This window comes from Canis aureus, chromosome 25 (genome assembly GCF_053574225.1).
Source record: "Canis aureus isolate CA01 chromosome 25, VMU_Caureus_v.1.0, whole genome shotgun sequence".
Classification (NCBI taxonomy): Eukaryota; Metazoa; Chordata; class Mammalia; order Carnivora; family Canidae; genus Canis; species Canis aureus.
The window spans coordinates 24,426,576-24,444,374 of NC_135635.1; positions in this window are offsets into that span (position 1 = coordinate 24,426,576).

Consider the following 17,799-nt stretch of genomic DNA (forward strand, 5'->3'; position numbering starts at 1 on the left):
CCAGTTACCCTATCTTTTCACCCACCTCCTCTTCTGCAACTCTTTGTTGTACTAAGTCTATTTTAAACATTATATCCTATTTTATCATAGGGTCTTTGAAGAAAATGCCTACTCCTAATAATAAGTATTGCCATGAATCATGCAATTATCTCAATTTGCCAAATTTCTCCGCCTCATTGCTAACCTCTGTCACACTCTGTCCCCAACCCTCCATGAGGCCAGAAAAGACTGAGTAGCTGAGATCAGGATTAGAAAGCACTTGTACGGTGGAGATGGCAGTAGTAGAGTCAGGGAACAATGAAGCCAAAGATCAGGGAAAATACAAAGTCTGGGGAGAGCACACCTGATTCCTAAGGTCTGCAGGTAGGGGAACACTGGGATCACAGAGTTAGGAGTTTAGAAGCAGGTGGGAGCATGAGAGAAGCAAAAGCAGGTGTAAGAAGCAAAGTCAGCTCGGGATATTTTAGATTAATATATGCAGCTCCCTTTTATAGCAGATAGGCGGAGCATAAGTCAGACCTTCAAAAAGATCAAAGTGAGCCAGAATAGAAATTCACTGGATACATTTTTCTCCTACAATGCTTGATGTTGTGGGACTTTACGCTTTGAAGACTTACTAAACTTTCTGCGTCATCCTTTAAGATGCCTTTACATTAGTAACACTCAAAGGTCAGCCCTGAGCTCATAGCAAAATTAAAGGCCTTCTCAGGTATTTATTTGACAGCTTAGACACATGTTCATGAAGTCAGTGAGAAGAAATTACTTAAAATCATGAAGATCTGTGACCCAAGTGAATTTACCTACAAGACAGAACTAAGATTCAAGTTTTAAGATTTGCAATGACACACTCACGAAAATTCTGTAAGATGAAAAGTCATCAGTTATGACCCTAGCACATCTAGAATTCAATAGAGAAGATATTCAGTTTGACTTTCTATAAAATACATTTTCCATGTGATGTATGCCAACTTGGTCCCACTGTTTGAGCTGAATATAGTCAAGTAACAGTCACTTAACCTAAGAGTAATATCATCAAAGTGATGTTTTTCCTCTTTTACACAGTTTTGAGTCCAGGAAACCTTTCCACTGTGTTTTTTATGCCCCAGAACTCCTAAACCTGTGGGACCTGAAGGTAATGGAGTAGATACAAATGAAACATGTCCTTCATGACCATACTTTTCTTTCAAAAACCCCTAGAGATTTGAAACAGTTTGTAAACCAGTGGGCTAAGACAATGAATTAAAATATCTCCTTTTTTTCTCTTGAGATGCAGGTTTAACTCCAGTGCAGAAATACAAAGGAGACAGTGTCAACTGGTCTTTAACTATTTACTGCAAGTTTTCCATTTTTCCAAAGGTCAGATGAGCTTGTTGAAAAGGTATGAAGTTATACTGCACTCTGCAAAGTGATTATACTTCTGGACCTTCTTTTGGTAAACTATAAGCTATTAAAATAAAAGTACTACAAGAGCTGAAGCCACATAGCATGCATGCACATATTTATCTCAGGAATGACAAAAACTTACATTTTTAAAAAACCTGATCCTTATTTCATTCTTTAGATGGTGTATCTCCCAATGTATCTTTGGGGATGCAGGTGGTATCTGAGACATAGCAGATATAATTCAAGTAGCACAGATAAATGTCTTATCTGGCACAAAGCTGGGCCTTGGATTCCAAGTAATTCCAAGTAACAGTAATTCGGCAGTAAGAATCCAGTATAAGAGTTATTAAGTGGGCCACAAAAACCTCCTCTTGATAATTGCTACCTCTTCTTCCTCTATGCCTTGAATAGAAGAGCATGAGAAAGTCCTACACTTTGTGATTTGAGGCAATCGATGTGCATATTACCTATTTAACTATGAATTTAAAATACTATTATACATTGTCTTTTTAAGGTTTTATATCCAGATATATTAGCACTTTTTAATTGATCTTTTGACATTCAACAAAAGCTATTACGCTTGTTTAAAAAAAAGGGGGCAAAGAAAATCCTCTAGTGAACATGTAATAGTGAGTTCTAGAAAGCCAGATAATTTCTTTGCTTAATAATAGTTTTCTTTCCTCTTGGCTGCAGATTCTCATAACTAGCACCATGCCAAACATTCGAAGATTGGATTATGGCCTGTCGTACTTGATTATTTTTGTCAGCATGCTGACCCGGGGTGCCCTTTTCTTGTGTTGTTCCTTCTGTTTCCATTTTTCATGTCACCCAGCTTTTCATCTTGTCAATCAGCTTTTGACTTCCTGATTAAAGTGTCTGTCACAGGAGCAGCCTGGTCTCCAGTCAGTTGTTTAATTTGTTCCTCATGGCATCCAATTGAGTTATTCATCTGGCCCAGCTGTTCCCAAGTGCTTCCAGCATCACTTTTTCATGTGTTTGGGTTTAACCTCTATATCTATGTACAACAGTGTGAATTGTTCCATTCATACTGTTGACTGTGGGTTGCTTTGCCTTCCTAATGCCTTGACGCTACTAGGCTGGCTGCTATGCTGTGGCCAAACCAACAGAGAGAAGCAATATTTCAATCTGATGTTATGGTAACGACTATGACTAAACAGACTAGTTTTCAAGAATTATAGCAGGTCCCCTTTTTAACAATTAGGACGATGTAATGGAAACTCTGGACTATTCAGATTCAGATCCACCCAAAAATAATTTTGATGGTGCTTGGCAGAGGAAAGGAAACATGTGTCTGCCAACATTGTGGATATTGCCGCAAAAGCTCCAGGATCTATTTGTTGCATTAGGTGACATGAGATACTCTCTTGGCCTGAACTGGTGCAGATATCCAACTGGAAAAATGAAATTAAGTAAATCTGCTGAGTTAGCAAGCTCAAACTCGTCTTCTAGTTGTAAGATGATTTATATTATGCAACATTCAAGAAGCCACATAATGCAACAGGAAACTGGAGGAAAGAAAACTAGGGTACATTTCCCCACTCTCTCTTTTAGCCATTCAAACCTAATCAATTCAAAATTTTGGTAGATTGTTTATGAGTGAGCCATTCCTTCCTGCTATTCCTATCATGTTTCTCCTGCAAATCCTACAAACTTGAAATGGTAATTCCATTACAGCAGTCATGAAAATAAGTAAAGACCATGTGCCTAGGACTCAAAAGAATGTAGAATGAGTCTAATGAGAATCAGGCAGTAGGCTTAATACAACTTCACAACCTACCTCCCATTTTGGTTTGATTTCATGAAAATATTTGCAAGGAATTCAGTTGCTCCTATAGGAATATGCATTTATTTCTTTAGGCTAATAATATGGGATGTAGTGAAATGATGCAGAAATCCTGAAAAGAATAAAAAGCTGGTACCATAAAACATGTATGAGTAATGCTGCTGTCAATTAAACAGCAGAAATAAAATCATTTTTCTGACTATGGATCTATAAAATTTTTGTATTTTCTCTATCAGGTATTATAACATAGACTAACTCATATTATGAACAAAAATATTGCAACTTATTTACAGAAGCTAATTTACTTTATTTTTCATTAGAAAAACTATTATTAAGTAAATTTGACTTCAATTGATAAAAATAAAATGACATTTTAGGAGTCATAAATCTGGAGGAAAATGTAGTTTGAAATGTGTATTTCTGGTATTGTTCTGGGAAGATAAACCACACAGGTACCCCCATTAAAAATTCTCTAGGATATATTTCTTAGGAAAATGGTTTTTTTAATATCCTTCCTGGGAGGCTTTCTTTGCTGTCTTATGTGGATTCATTTTTTGCAATTTTTACACATCCAGATCTCTGAAGGACTATCCTCATGAATCTGTCCATTATTATTCCCAGAAAAGTGAATACAGTGAATTAGTACTCAATACTTACCCTATCCTTCTTCTAGTTTGTCTTTCTGTGCAAAAGAGGCCACAAAGCTTAAAAAGTACATTTCCTAGACTCCCTTGCAGCTAGGGTTCCCCTCAGGGTTTAGGTCTGCCCCATCAGATACACCTGTGGATGATTTGGAAAGTATGAGCAAAGGCCACTATTTTATCATTTTGACTGTTGGCAAAACAGAGCCCTGGAAGTACTGAGGTTTGTTGTAGTAGTATTAGTGGATGTCTATGTGTCAAGTAGCAATGTGGACACTAATTGTTGTTGTGGAGAGATCTAATAGGCACAGCCTGACTACAGAGCCAACAATTATTGATGCAGTGCCCTAACCTGCATCACACCTAAAAAGTGCACCCAGAAGCTTTCAGTATAAGTGATAGCTTCCTAGTTCTTCTTATCTTTCTAATTGTGCTTCTCCTGCTGGGTCAGTTCTATGTTATTCCCCTGGGAATTGATCTTGGAGTTCTGATCCAGAACCTACTCTTCTAGTATTTCCTTATTTCCTATATCAAAACCCTTTCTGATTTAAAAGAGTAATTTTTTTAACTGCAAACTCAAACTGGTTGATAGTTTGTCTTTACAACTTTTTCAAATTTTTTTTGCTTTATAGTCAGTATCGTAGTGCAAAGAACTATGAATTTAGAGTCATACACACCATTATTGGATATGTCACCTTGGATAGATGTATGAATTTGCTTAAGCCTCAGTTTCCTTGTCTTACAAAATGAGCAATAATACTTAAACGTATACTTGAGATAAGGATGAAATGAATTCATAAATATTAGCCTGGAACATTGATGTAAGCAATCAACAAAAGTCGGTATTCCTCTTCAGTATTTAAATTTGAACACTCAGTTTCTGACAGTATTTCCCTACTAACCTAATCAAGATCACATTTCATGATGAAAACAAATGACATTATTGTATATTTCTTTAAAAGCACATACCTATGTCAATCCAGATTCCATAAACCAACTACTTGTAGGTACCACTATCAATTTTTGTACAGGGAATGAGACCCCCTGAGATTTCTAAGTGGCTATAGTCAACTTTTTGGAAAATCAAATCAAATAAATGTTTATATATAGTTCTTGGAAGTAAAGAGTACTGTGTGCTACATATGCACATATTTCCATAACATCATGAAAAAATAGACTGAGACTCAATCCAAGAATATTAGGTCTAGGTAATTTCCTTACCTAAGCCACGGGACATTTTTCATTAGCAACACAATAAAACGGCACTCTTACTCTTTCAGACAAAATACTTTGGATTGTCATCTGCCATTTCCTTTCAAAAGTTCAATCTAGCTGCATGATGCACTAAGTTATTCCAGAGTATTTATTTTTCTTCTTTTCGTAGAAGGAGAGAGGGAGTGGGGCTGGGGGAGGGGCAAATGGAGAGGGAGAGAATCTTAAGCAGGCTCCACACCCAGCGCAGGACCAGAGTGAGACTTGATCTCACGACTTTAAGATCATAACCTGAGCTGAAATCAGGAATCAGATGCTTAACTGACTGAGCCACAGGTGCCCTCAGGTATTTCTTAATCTTCTCACAAGATTTGGGAACTTCACTATGTTCCATATGATTAACCTAAGAAAATAAAAGGAATATTCTTGTAGGAATAACAGAAGAAAATAGAGAGATGTATTCACAATAAAGAAAGAGAAATATCCAGATGCTGAAGTAAAAATGAACCTGGAATCCAGTAGCAACATGTGTTAGAAGATACTGTAGTGATCTGGAAATAGGCTCTAATAGCTAGAAGCTTACATTTAAAATATAATAAATGACACAAAAGGAAATCAAGCTTTGAGCACATTTGAATAAGAAGGTAGAAATGAGACCCCAATAAATTAGAGCCATCAGTGGCTTCTTCCTCAGTGAAAAGAGACCCTACACACACACACACACACACACACAGACACACACAGACACACACACACACATACATACGACCAGGAAAATGACAGGAAACCTCTCCTCTGCCTGAAGATGTTGATCAAAACTTAAAAAAAAAAAAAAAATCATATTGTGGTGCCTAGGTGGCTCAGCTGGGTAAGCATCAGACTCCTGATTTTGGCCCAGGTCATGACCTCAGGGTCGTGAGACTGAGCCCCACATCAGGCTCCACACTGGGCATGGAGCTTAATTAGGATTCTCTTTCCCTATCCCTCTGCTCTTCCCCCTTACGTTCTCTCTCTCTGTCTCTCTCTCTCTCTCTCTCAAGAAAAAAACATAGATAGATATATCTATAAGTAAATAGTTTTAAAAAATTACCATGGAAAATTGATACCATGAGCCATGAGCAAATGGGGCTTGGTCTGCACATTTTGGCAAGGGATGCAAGAATTATCACACCAAGAAATATGCAGGAAAAAAAAAAAACTGATGCCAGGCACCTTGTATAAGCAAATGCAAATTCAAACTCCTTTGGAGAAATAATTCCACATCTAAAGCTCATTTAGCATTCTCTCTCTCTCTCTCTCTCTCTCTCTCTCTGTCACACACACACACACACACACACACACACAACTCACACACAATGCCTGGTACTGATGATTTTACAATATATTTTTTTTAACACAGGAAACAATCCCTCACTAGTAAGATTCAATACACATGATCTCCCCAAGTTTAAAAATTTAAAAATCTTTAAAGAAGTATAAAAATAAATATGCTTAAAATAACAAAAGGAATAGAAACCATAAGGCAAGAATGACCTATCAAAAATTGAAAAAGAACCACTAACATCAAGAAATAATATATAAGTTATAGAAATTAAAAACTCAAGGAAACATTTGAAAGCATATTAGATACATTAAAAATTAATAAAATAAGAAATAGATCTGACAATCATGTGCAAAATATGAATAGATATATAAAAAGGTAGAAATTGCAAAGTGACCAATGTTTTTTGGTAGTATCTTTAGGATTTTCCACATATAAAATCATATCATCTTCAAACAGAGATGATTTTACTTCTTCCTTTCCAATTTGGATAATAACATTGGTAAAATCTCCCTTATGGATGCTATGAATGGGAAGGAAGGAGATGTCAAATGTTCCTTTGTTAAGTCCCAAGAAATGGACTGTCCCTATTTTTCTACATCATTTACTACTGGGGAAGAATAATCATGAGGGATCTAAGTATTGACAGAATTTTTTCCCTTTCAAAGAGAAAATGATAGCTAAGGTCATTCCTGATCTGAAGCTTCAATCAAGAGGTGCCTAGGTGGCTCAGTTGGTTAAGCATCTACTTTTGGCTTAGGTCATGATCTTGGGATCCTGGGATCAGCTTCCATCAGGCTCTCTGTTCAGCGGGGAGCCTGCTTCTCCCTCTCCTTCAGCCCCTACCCCTTGCTCATGTTCTCTTTCTCTCTCAAATAGATAAATAAAATCTTTTAAAAAATAAAATCAAGAAAGGAGAAGATACTATAAAAATATAAAGTGAGAAAGTTAATGAGCAATCCATTTATGTTATTGTAAAGCTATTTTATATATTTTTGTGTTTTAATTTGCTTTGATGGTGATTACTGTATTAATGTTACCATCTCTTCCAAGTCATGGGTCAGTCTATTTGTGCATAATAAAAGCAGTCTTTGATTTTCTTTCTTTCTTTCTTTTTTTTGAAATCTCCCTTATGAATTCAATGACCTAAAAGGGAGGGTACTTTCCTTTTACCCTCTCGGATGCATACAAATTCATATTTTTTTGTCCCAGTGATATGCTAGAACTTCTCTGCTATACTACTGGACTTCCACAAACACTCTCTCATCCATGGATGAATGTCTAAGACAGTATTCTCCAGGGACTCCCAGACCACAGCCAAAAAGAGCTAAAGCCAGTCCATGGGCATTGTAAGGTCCACAACTGGGAATGAAATCTATATGCCTATTATCTGATGAATGGGTGGGCAAGTCTTCTCCCCTGTCCCTTGTCATATTGTACTGGATCTCACACCCCACACAAAACACCATTGTCTATGGTAGACACCAAATTGTTGTTGAGAGGGAGATTTGAATGAGGGACATCTTATTTAGCTATCTTGCTGATGTCACTCAGAGTTAAATTTCTGGTGAAGAGTATAGTCTAAAATGCCAGAATTGGGATTAGAAGGGTATTATTTGTGATGGTTGTTATGGAGTTAAAGCATTTTAAGATTCTTGTATTGATTGGGAAGAGGATAAAGCTATTGATTAACCTTAGACTTTCTGGGTCAAGTGTAGAAATTAAAATCCAGAAACTGCTGTGAGAATAGAAAAAGAATAGATATTTAACATGTATGTCAATAAAGAAGAAAAGAGAATAAAATAAAAATTGATCAATCAATGAAAAGCAAAAAGATAATTTAATAAGGAAGGAAAGAAAACCACAGAAATAGGAAAACTGAATAAGATTGTAGAAAGGAATTTAGATGTATCAGAAATCATGATAAATGCAATTATTAATATATTGATTTTGCCAAGTAAAAAGAAGGTAGTTTCAGAAAAGTGGTATTTTAAAAGTCTGTGTTCTTTTTACTGAGAGTAACATGTAAATAATAATAATATAGCTAGGCTGAAAGAAAAGAAGTACAAATACTCCCAGACAAATGATATCTGAAAAGCCTAGGATAGTCATGCCAATAAAATCGACACATAGGGATCCCTGGGTGGCGCAGAGGTTTGGCGCCTGCCTTTGGCCCAGGGCACGATCCTGGAGACCCGGGATCGAATCCCACATCGGGCTCCCTGCGTGAAGCCTGCTTCTCCCTCTGCCTATGTCTCTGCCTCTCTCTCTCTCTCTGTGTGTGACTATCATGAATAAATAAATAAAATCTTAAAAAAAAAAAAATCGACACATATTTTCAGAAAAAAATTATTAGTGACAAAAGGAAACTTTTATACTTATCACAGAGAAATTGTCTAGGACTATATAATCCTGAACATATATACTCCTTACAAAGAGACATCAAAATATATAATAAAATGACTTCAAAAATCATGGGGAAAATTAACACTTTATATGCTTATGCAGTGCTTATTTTAACTTATCTGTCTCATTAATAAAACAAGAAAACAAAAAAAAATTAATAAGAATACTAAACATATAGAAAACTGAGTTAACAACTTTGGCCTAAAAGACAAATAGAGAATCTTAACCACAGAGTATAATTTAAAATATGATTAATACTAGAAAATATTCTGTTCTTTTCAAATATATGTGGAGTTCTACAAAAATTGAACACAAAGATACAGAAAATATTTCATAAAGTCAAAAATCAGTATGGTATGGTAGATCTTATTCTTTTAGAACAATTAAAATAAGTGAGCATTTATTATAAATAATAAATTTGAAAGTACATTACTAACAAACTTTCAACAACAAGAACAACAACAAAAATTAACCCAAGAATAGCTGACTTCATTGGTGAATTCTACTTAGATTTTAAAGAAGAAATAACACTGATACTTCACAAGGTATTCCAAATAATGAAAGAGGGGCCCAGAAAATTACAAAAAAATAACCCTTATGAATATAGAAGAAAACATCCTAAACAACATACTAGCAAACTGAACCCAGCAACATATAAAAAGAATTATAGCATGACCAAGTGGGATTTATCCCAGAAATGTAATGTTGAGTCAACATACAAAAATCAATATATCTAATACATCTCAATAACAGAATAAGGACAAAAAAATCCTGCTTATTATCTCAATAGATTCAGAAAAAGCATTTGACAAAATCCAACTCCTTATCATGATAAAAAAAAAAAATTAAGAAACTAGGATGAGAACTTTTAAATATAAATTAGAGAATTTATGAAAAAGTTAAAATTTACCATAATTATTGGCCAAAAAGTATAACTTTACCCCTAAAATCAGGAACAAAATAAAGATATCCATACTAGCCACTTGTATTTAACATTTTGCTGAAGGATCAAGCCAGTGCAGTTGGGCAAGAAAAAAATAAATATAAGAGGTCTTGACTGAAAAAGAAGTAAAATTTCCTCTATTTGCAAATAATATGATCTTGTATATAGAAAATATACAGTATTAAGGAATATGAGGAATCCCAAAATATTAAAAGTAATAAGCAAGTTTAGCAAGGTTGCAAGATAGAAGAGCAATACACAACAATCCATTTTATTTCTGTATACTGACAATGAGCAAACTAAAAATGAAACTTCAAAAATTTTTATTACATTAGCATCAAAAAGAATAAAATACTGAGGAATAAATTTAGCAAAAGAAGTACAAATCTCGTACAATGAAAACTTGAAAAACATTGAAAGAAATGAACTAAGACATAAGTAAATGGAAAGATATTTCATTTTAATGATTTAAACACTTAATATTGTTAAATGGCAATACTTTGATCCAAGTTTCCCTATTGGAATCTCAGCTGCCTTTTTTTGCAGAATTTGACAAGATGATCCTAAAATTTATATGAACATACAAGGAAGCCAAAATAACCAAAATAATCTTAAAGAAGAACGATGTTAGAGGACTCACGTGTGCTGATTTCAAAACTTACTAAACAGTTACAAAAATCATGACAGTACGATACCAGTATTTGGATAAACATCTAAACCAATGGAAAAGAAGAGTCCAGAAATAAACCCTTAAACTTATGATCAACTAACTTTGACAAAAGTGCCTAGACTGTTTGATGGGGAGAGGGTCGTTTTCAAATAAATGGTGCTAGAACAAATGAATATTCATATGCAAAAGAAGGAAAGTGGACTCCTGTCTTGCCTCATGCATAAATTAATTCAAAATGAATCAAATACTTCAGTGTAAGAGCTAAAACTAAAAACTCTTAGAAGAAAACCTGGTTGTAAATGTTCTTGCTCTTAGGTTAGGCAACCGTTTCTTAGATATGACTCCTGCAGCACAAGCATCACAAGGAAAAAACAAATGAACACAGAGATGAATTGAATTTCATTAAGAGTAAACTTTGTGTTTCAAAGGACACTACCAAAAAATAAGAGACAACCATGGAATGGAGAAAATCTTTATGAATTGTAACATGCTAAGAGATTTATATCTAGATTAGACAAAGTAACAACTCAACAACGAAAACAACAAAAGTTGAATTGAAAACTAGGCAAAAACTATGAATAAATATTTCTCCAAAAAAGATACACAAATGACCAGTAACTATGTGAAAAGGTATTAAACATCATTAGTCATTAGGGAGATGCAAATTAAAACCACAATTAGATAACACGTCACACCCACTAGGATGGCTTTAATAAAATTTGAAAGGGGACAATAGCAAGTATTGAAAAGCATGTGAAAAATCAAAAACTTCATGCATTGCTTGTGGAATGTATAATGGTAAAACCATTTTGGACAATATTTTGGTAGTTTCTCAAAAATGCAAACACAGAATTACCATATGACAACAATGTCACTCATAAACATAAGAAATTGAAAACATATATTCATACAAAAATATGTGCATAAACATTTATAGCAGCATCATATATAATAGCCAGGAAGTGAAAACAACATAATGTCCATCAACTGATGAATAGATAAATAAATGCTATATATCCATAGAGTGTAACATTATTCAGCCATAAAAGGAATGAACTACTGATATATGCTACAGTGTGGATGAATCTTGAAAACATCATGCAAACTGAAAGAAGCTACATACATAAAGGTCACACAGTGTATGATTCCATTTATATGATATATCCAGAACAGTCAAACCCATGTAGATAGTAGATTTGTGGTGGCCTGAGATTGGGAGGAGGTGAAAATGGAGAGTAACTGCTAAATGGGTACAGGGTTTATTTAGCGGGTGATGAAAATGTTCTGAAATTAGATATTGGTGAGTTGCATAGCTTTGTGAATTTACTAAAAATCACAAAATTTAATATTTAAAAGAGTGAATTATATGGTGTATACACCACACCTTAATTTAAAAATCAGGAAAGTTAGGAGTGCCTGTGTGGCTCAGTCAATTAGACATCTGACTCTTGATTTCCACCAAGGTCTTGATCTCAGAGTCATAAGCTTGAGCCCCACCTCATGCTCTGTATTGGGCATAGAGCCTGCTTAGGATTCTCTCTCTGCCCCTCCTTTCTTTTTTTTAAGATTTTTTTTTTTTTTTTAATTTAATCATGAGAGACACAGAGAGAGGCAGAGACATAGGCAGAAGGAGAAGCAGGCTCCCTACAGAGAGCCTGATGAGGCACTTGATCCTGGGGACCACACCCTGAGCCTCAGGCAGCTACTCAACCACTGAGCCACCTAGCCACCCCCTGACCCTCTTCCCAAGCCAAAACCACCACGTTCTCTCTCTCTCTCAAAAAAAAAAAAAAAAAGTCAGAAAAGTAATTGAAAAAACTATATAAATTAGAAATTTAAGACACATTTTTAAATTATTTATGTATAATAGAAAGATAATCATGGAAATTAGAATATACTTAGAACTAAGAGACCAGGATTTCACTTGAGGAATATAGCTTAACTGCATTTATAAGAAAATGTATAACTTTCAATGCAAATATTTTGAAAGGTGAAGATTAAAGAGTTAAATACTTAAATAAAGAAATTAATAAATCAATAACATTTCAAACCCAAAGAGTAAAAGAAAAGAAATCATGTATATGAAACAGAGAGGAACAGTTGTGCTGAGTTAGGCAGACAGCAACTGAAGATTAAGGAGGTTGAGTTGGCTGGAGTTTTTAACAAAAAATAAAATTTAAATTTAAAAATTAGAAAAAAAAATATTTGGAAGCCTACATAGGATTGGCCTTGAAACTTTACTGAATACTAAGCCATAAGTGTATCAAATAAATTATAACTACTTAAAAGTGAACAAAAAATCCTAGAGATAACACATAACTGGGAGGTATTTAAGGTTTATCTAGCCAAAGAGACTTTATTAAACACTTGGGATATTATGTAGAGAACACAGAAAAGCCATGTCTTAACAGTAGGACTAAAGTAGTCCTGAAGTAAAGGAGAGTCTACACCCGACTTTACAAAGCTTTATGAAACAGACCTGGAAAAGGATCAAGCTAATCTGTAAGAAACTTAATTGCCTGGGCCTTACAAAAAATAAATTCAGGAGTGCCTGGGTGGCTCATTTAGTTGAGCATTCCACTCTTGATCTTGCTTGACCTTGGCTGGTCATGAGATCCAGCCAAGCATTGGTGTTGGTCCCATGCTCAGCAGGGAATCTGCTTGGGATTCTCTGTCTTCTCTTCCTCTGTCCCTCACCTTGCTTGCTCTTTTGCTCTCTCTCTCTTTCTCAAATAAATAAATAAATAAGCTCATAAAGAAATACATAAAGTTAAACACTTTATTTTTTTAAAAGATTTTATTTATTTATGAGAGACACAGAGAGAGAGAGAGAGACAGAGACAGAGACACAGGCACAGGGAGAAGCAAGCTCCACCCAGGGAGCCCAATGTGGGACTCGATGTGGGACTCGATCCTTGGACTCCAGGGCCATGCCCGGGGCTGAAGGCAGGTGCCAAACTACTGAGCCATCCAGGGATCCCCAAATTACATACTTTAAAGAAAAACTATAATATCCAGGCATTCAGTAATATAATAATCACCAAAATAACAATGTCTATCATTGCTAAATAAAAACCAGAATGTATCCCAAGGAAAAAATATGTGACTTATCACCAGGTAAAAATTAGATGAATAGAAAGAGACCCAGAAAAGGCAGAGATAATGGAATTGGCAGACAAAGACTTTAAAATAACTCTCATAAGCATATTCAAGGGTTTTAAATAAAATATAAATATGATAAAGTTAGAAATGAAAATAAAAGAACTAAACATCTCATTTAGGACTGAAAAATAAAACATCCAGGGTAAAAGAGCGGGTCACATACTACAGAAGAAAATATCAGTGAACTTGAAAACATAACAAAAGAAACCACAGGAATAAAGCTTAGGGGTGGATGGATAAGAAGAATGAAGGAGAAAAAAAATGGACTGAGTCTCAGAGACCAGTAAGACAATCTTATGTGATTTAAAGTATGTGCAGTTGGAGTTCAGGAAAGGGGTAAAGGCATATTTGAAGAAATAATGCTGAAAGAATGACCTCGAATTTTCCAATTTGACAAAAATTATAATCTATATATCTAAGAATCTCAGAAAACATCAAGCAGGATAAAACTTCCTTCTGAAAACACCCCAAGGTACAACTTAAAAGAAAATCTTAAAAGCAGATACAGAAAAAATAAATATCAAATGCAGGATATCAAAGATAAGCAATACCAATGACTTCTTGTCAGAAACAATACAAGCCAGGAGACAATCAAATGATGCCTTTAAAGAGGTTAAAGGAAGTAAAAATCTTTCAAATCAGAATTTTATCTCCAGCAAACTTCATTAAAATGAAAGTAAGACACTTTTTTTTTTTTTAGGCCAACAGAAACTGATAGAATTCATAGCTTCAGACTTGCACTAAGACTGAAGAATACTACCCAATGGAAATTCAGAATTACACACAGAAAAAAAAAAATTCACTGAAAATGGTTAATATAAAGTATATATGCAATACATCTTTTCTACATTCCTTAACAGATGATCATTAAAGCAAAAACAATAACAATTTATCATGGGATTTATAACTCTGGAGAAGTAAAATATATAAAAGTAAACTATGGAGGCATAAAATCTTTCAAAAGATGGGAGAGGAAACAGACATTCACTGTTGCAAGGTTCTTAAATTATAGTGGTATGATAGTAGTTGAGCATAGATTGTGATAAGTTAAAGAACAACCAAAGAAAGGCACCTGGGTGGCCCAGTGGTTGAGCATCTGCCTTTGACTCAGGTCATGATCCCAGGGCCCAGAGATCGAGTTCTGCACCACGCTCTCAGCAGCAAGCCTGCTTCTCCTCCCTCTGCCTATGTCTCTGCCTCTTTCTCTGTGTCTCTCATGAATAAATAAATAAACTTAAAAAAAAAAAAAAAAAAAAAACAACCAGAGAACAACTACTGGGCAGCAGGAGGGAACAGAGGCATCATCAATATGGCAATAGTGGAGATGGAATAGAATATTGAAATCATATTCAATTGAGCAAAGGAAAGGCACACAGGCTAGATAGACAAAAAGAAAGCAAATAGCAATAGTGTAGATTTAAAATGACTATGTTCATAATTATATTAATTTTAAATGGTGTAAACCAGGGGTCAGCAAACATTTTCTTATAAGATCCAAGATTAAATAGGTTTTGCTGGCCATACAGTCTCCATCAACTACTTAACTCTGTTGCTGTAGCTTGAAAACAGCCATAGATTGTATGGAAATGAATTGGCATGGTTGTTTTCCAAATAATTTTGTTTTAATAAAAACAAGTCAGTCCATGGGCCATAGTTTGATCATATCTGGTCTGAATACTATTCAATAGAAACACTATGTAAGCCACACATAGGAATAATATATATAATCTTAAATATTATGACACCTATATTAAAAATAAAAAATAGGTGAAATTAATTTTAATAATATATTTTAACTGAATACACCCAAGTTACCATTATTTCAAAATGTAATCTATATATAAGTAATTAATAAGATATTCCGTGTTCTTCTTTTTGCTAAGTCTTTGAAATCTGGTGTACATTTTATACTTATGGAGGTAGTAGCTCTCAGGATCAAGGAGACATGGAAGGTACCTGATAGTGAGCACCTTAAATTTTGCTATCTGGATGCCTCCTTGCTACATCTGAATGCTGCTCATTGACTGAGTAGCCCTGGGGTGGGGGTAATAATTTACTGACACTTCTGGTTGCTATGCGCATGGGTAACGCAGACTCTCCAGATAAATAAGACAGCCAAAAATATGCAGATGCTGAGAGTTGAAAGTCAAAGGGCATATGGAGCAAGAGTCAATAGTAACCCAAAAAGATAGGTGTATACTAACTGTGTCTGCTACACCTGGTATTCAAGGAATGGCAAGTTCCTTGGATGTCCTACAAAGACACATGTTTCAGAGGGTGGGAGATAAGCTCTACAAAGACTAAGGGCCCTTTTGTAACAGTGATCCTTTTCGGGACCCAGCGGTCCTGTTCATGTTTGGGCATACCTCTTATGATTAAGGACAAAGCATTGTATTTTTATCTCTGACCACTAAAAAAAGAAACACAATACTTAGTAAGCCTGTTTAGATTTTAGAGAATACTGCTCTGACCAACTTTTTAGTTGACTCATAAGGCTCCTAGTTTTTTGGGTTTTTTTAAAGATTTATTTATTTATTTATTTATTTATTTATTTATTTATTTATTTATTTATGATAGACATATATATATAGAGAGAGAGGCAGAGACACAGGAAGAGGGAGAAGCAGGCTCCATGCTCGAAGCCCAAAGCGGGACTCGATCCTGGGACTTCAGGATCATGCCCTGGGCCAAAGGCAGGCACCAAACTGCTGAGCCACCCAGGGATCCCCAAAAGGCTCCTAGTTTTGAGTAGAGCCCAGAACAAGACTTTGCAGCAGGTGCAGACTATGTACAAATTGCCATGGCACTCAGGCCATAATGACTCAGGATATTGCAGGATGTTAGATATATCAGTGGTAGATAAGGAGGCTGTGTTCAGTTTCCAGAAAGATTCAAGAGGAAAGCCTTAGTGTACAGAGCTAGCCACTGTTGAAAAGATTTTCCTGGTAAATTCCTGGACCCCAGTAGACACTGATATCAAGTGTATGCAACTGTAGCTGCCCACCTGGCATTGCCAGGTCCACAAAGGCTTAATAGCAGGCAGAGATAGCAACAATCTGTGGTAAAATAAATTTAGGATTTGGACCCAGACTGGTAACTGATGGGAGTTTGTTTTTAAGCCCCCAGCACTTTCATTCCTTGGGTGAGATAATTCTAAAATGCTATATTGCAATAGCTCCCAAGGAGATTAACTCTATCCACAGTGCTTATTGTTTGTTTGCCCTCTTCTGTCTCATTTCCCATTTCTTCTACTAGCTTTCCAGGAGTACTCCCCAAATGAACTAGTCATACTTGAAAGTCAATCGCATGTTCTTCTCTGGGGAATTCCAAACTAAAACCCCAGTTTTGATTAGCATCGTGTCATCAATATAGCAGACCAGCATGATATTCTATGTAATGTCAAGATGATCGAGGTTCCTTAGGACTTCATTGTGAATGAGCAATATAGTTAATGTAGTGTCTAGTCAAGACTATGAATATGTATTGTTTTCTCTCCCAGCAGAATGAAACTACTTTTGATCCTCCTTCTTGATGGGCATTGAAAATTACCAATTTACCAGATCTGTAGAATTATACAAAGTTTCAGAGCTGGACAGATCCACTCTAGGAAAGATAAGCACCTCTGGCACAGCAGCTATGATTGTGGCTATACTTCATAAGTTCATGGCAGTATACTTTAATCCACAATAATTCATTTGATTTTTGTAGGAGCCATAATGATGATGTAAATGAGGAAATTGTGGGGCACCAACCCCTATATTCTTTAAGTCTTTTAGGATTGCATTAAACTCTACTATTCCACCAAGGATGTGATATTGCTTCTAATTTATCTTCTAATTTATCATCTTGACGAAGGGAAATGGGTAGAGATTTGTGAGCTTCCACTTGGCCTTTCTCCTACCATGATAACTGTTAATCTACAAGCCAGGGAATGATGTAAGGGTTCTGATCATAGGATGTGTCCATGGACCCACTGGGCCAGCATGAGGTAGACTTGGGCCAAGATTTCATTTATCACCTAGCTTCTGTATTAACGCTTTTCTATCAGCAACATTAGGATGATATTTTGGGCCTTGTGGTATCAGTATCAGGTTAGATACGCCATGAAAGATTATAATTTTCCATTATAGTCACTGCCCATCAGCTTTTTATTTTTGTTTTTGGCTTTTGGCTTATATAAATTAAGCTATTATTTTATTGCATGTGGCCATCTATCTTGCCCCTGGTAACAACGTGGTATTTTAGCCATTGTCAACA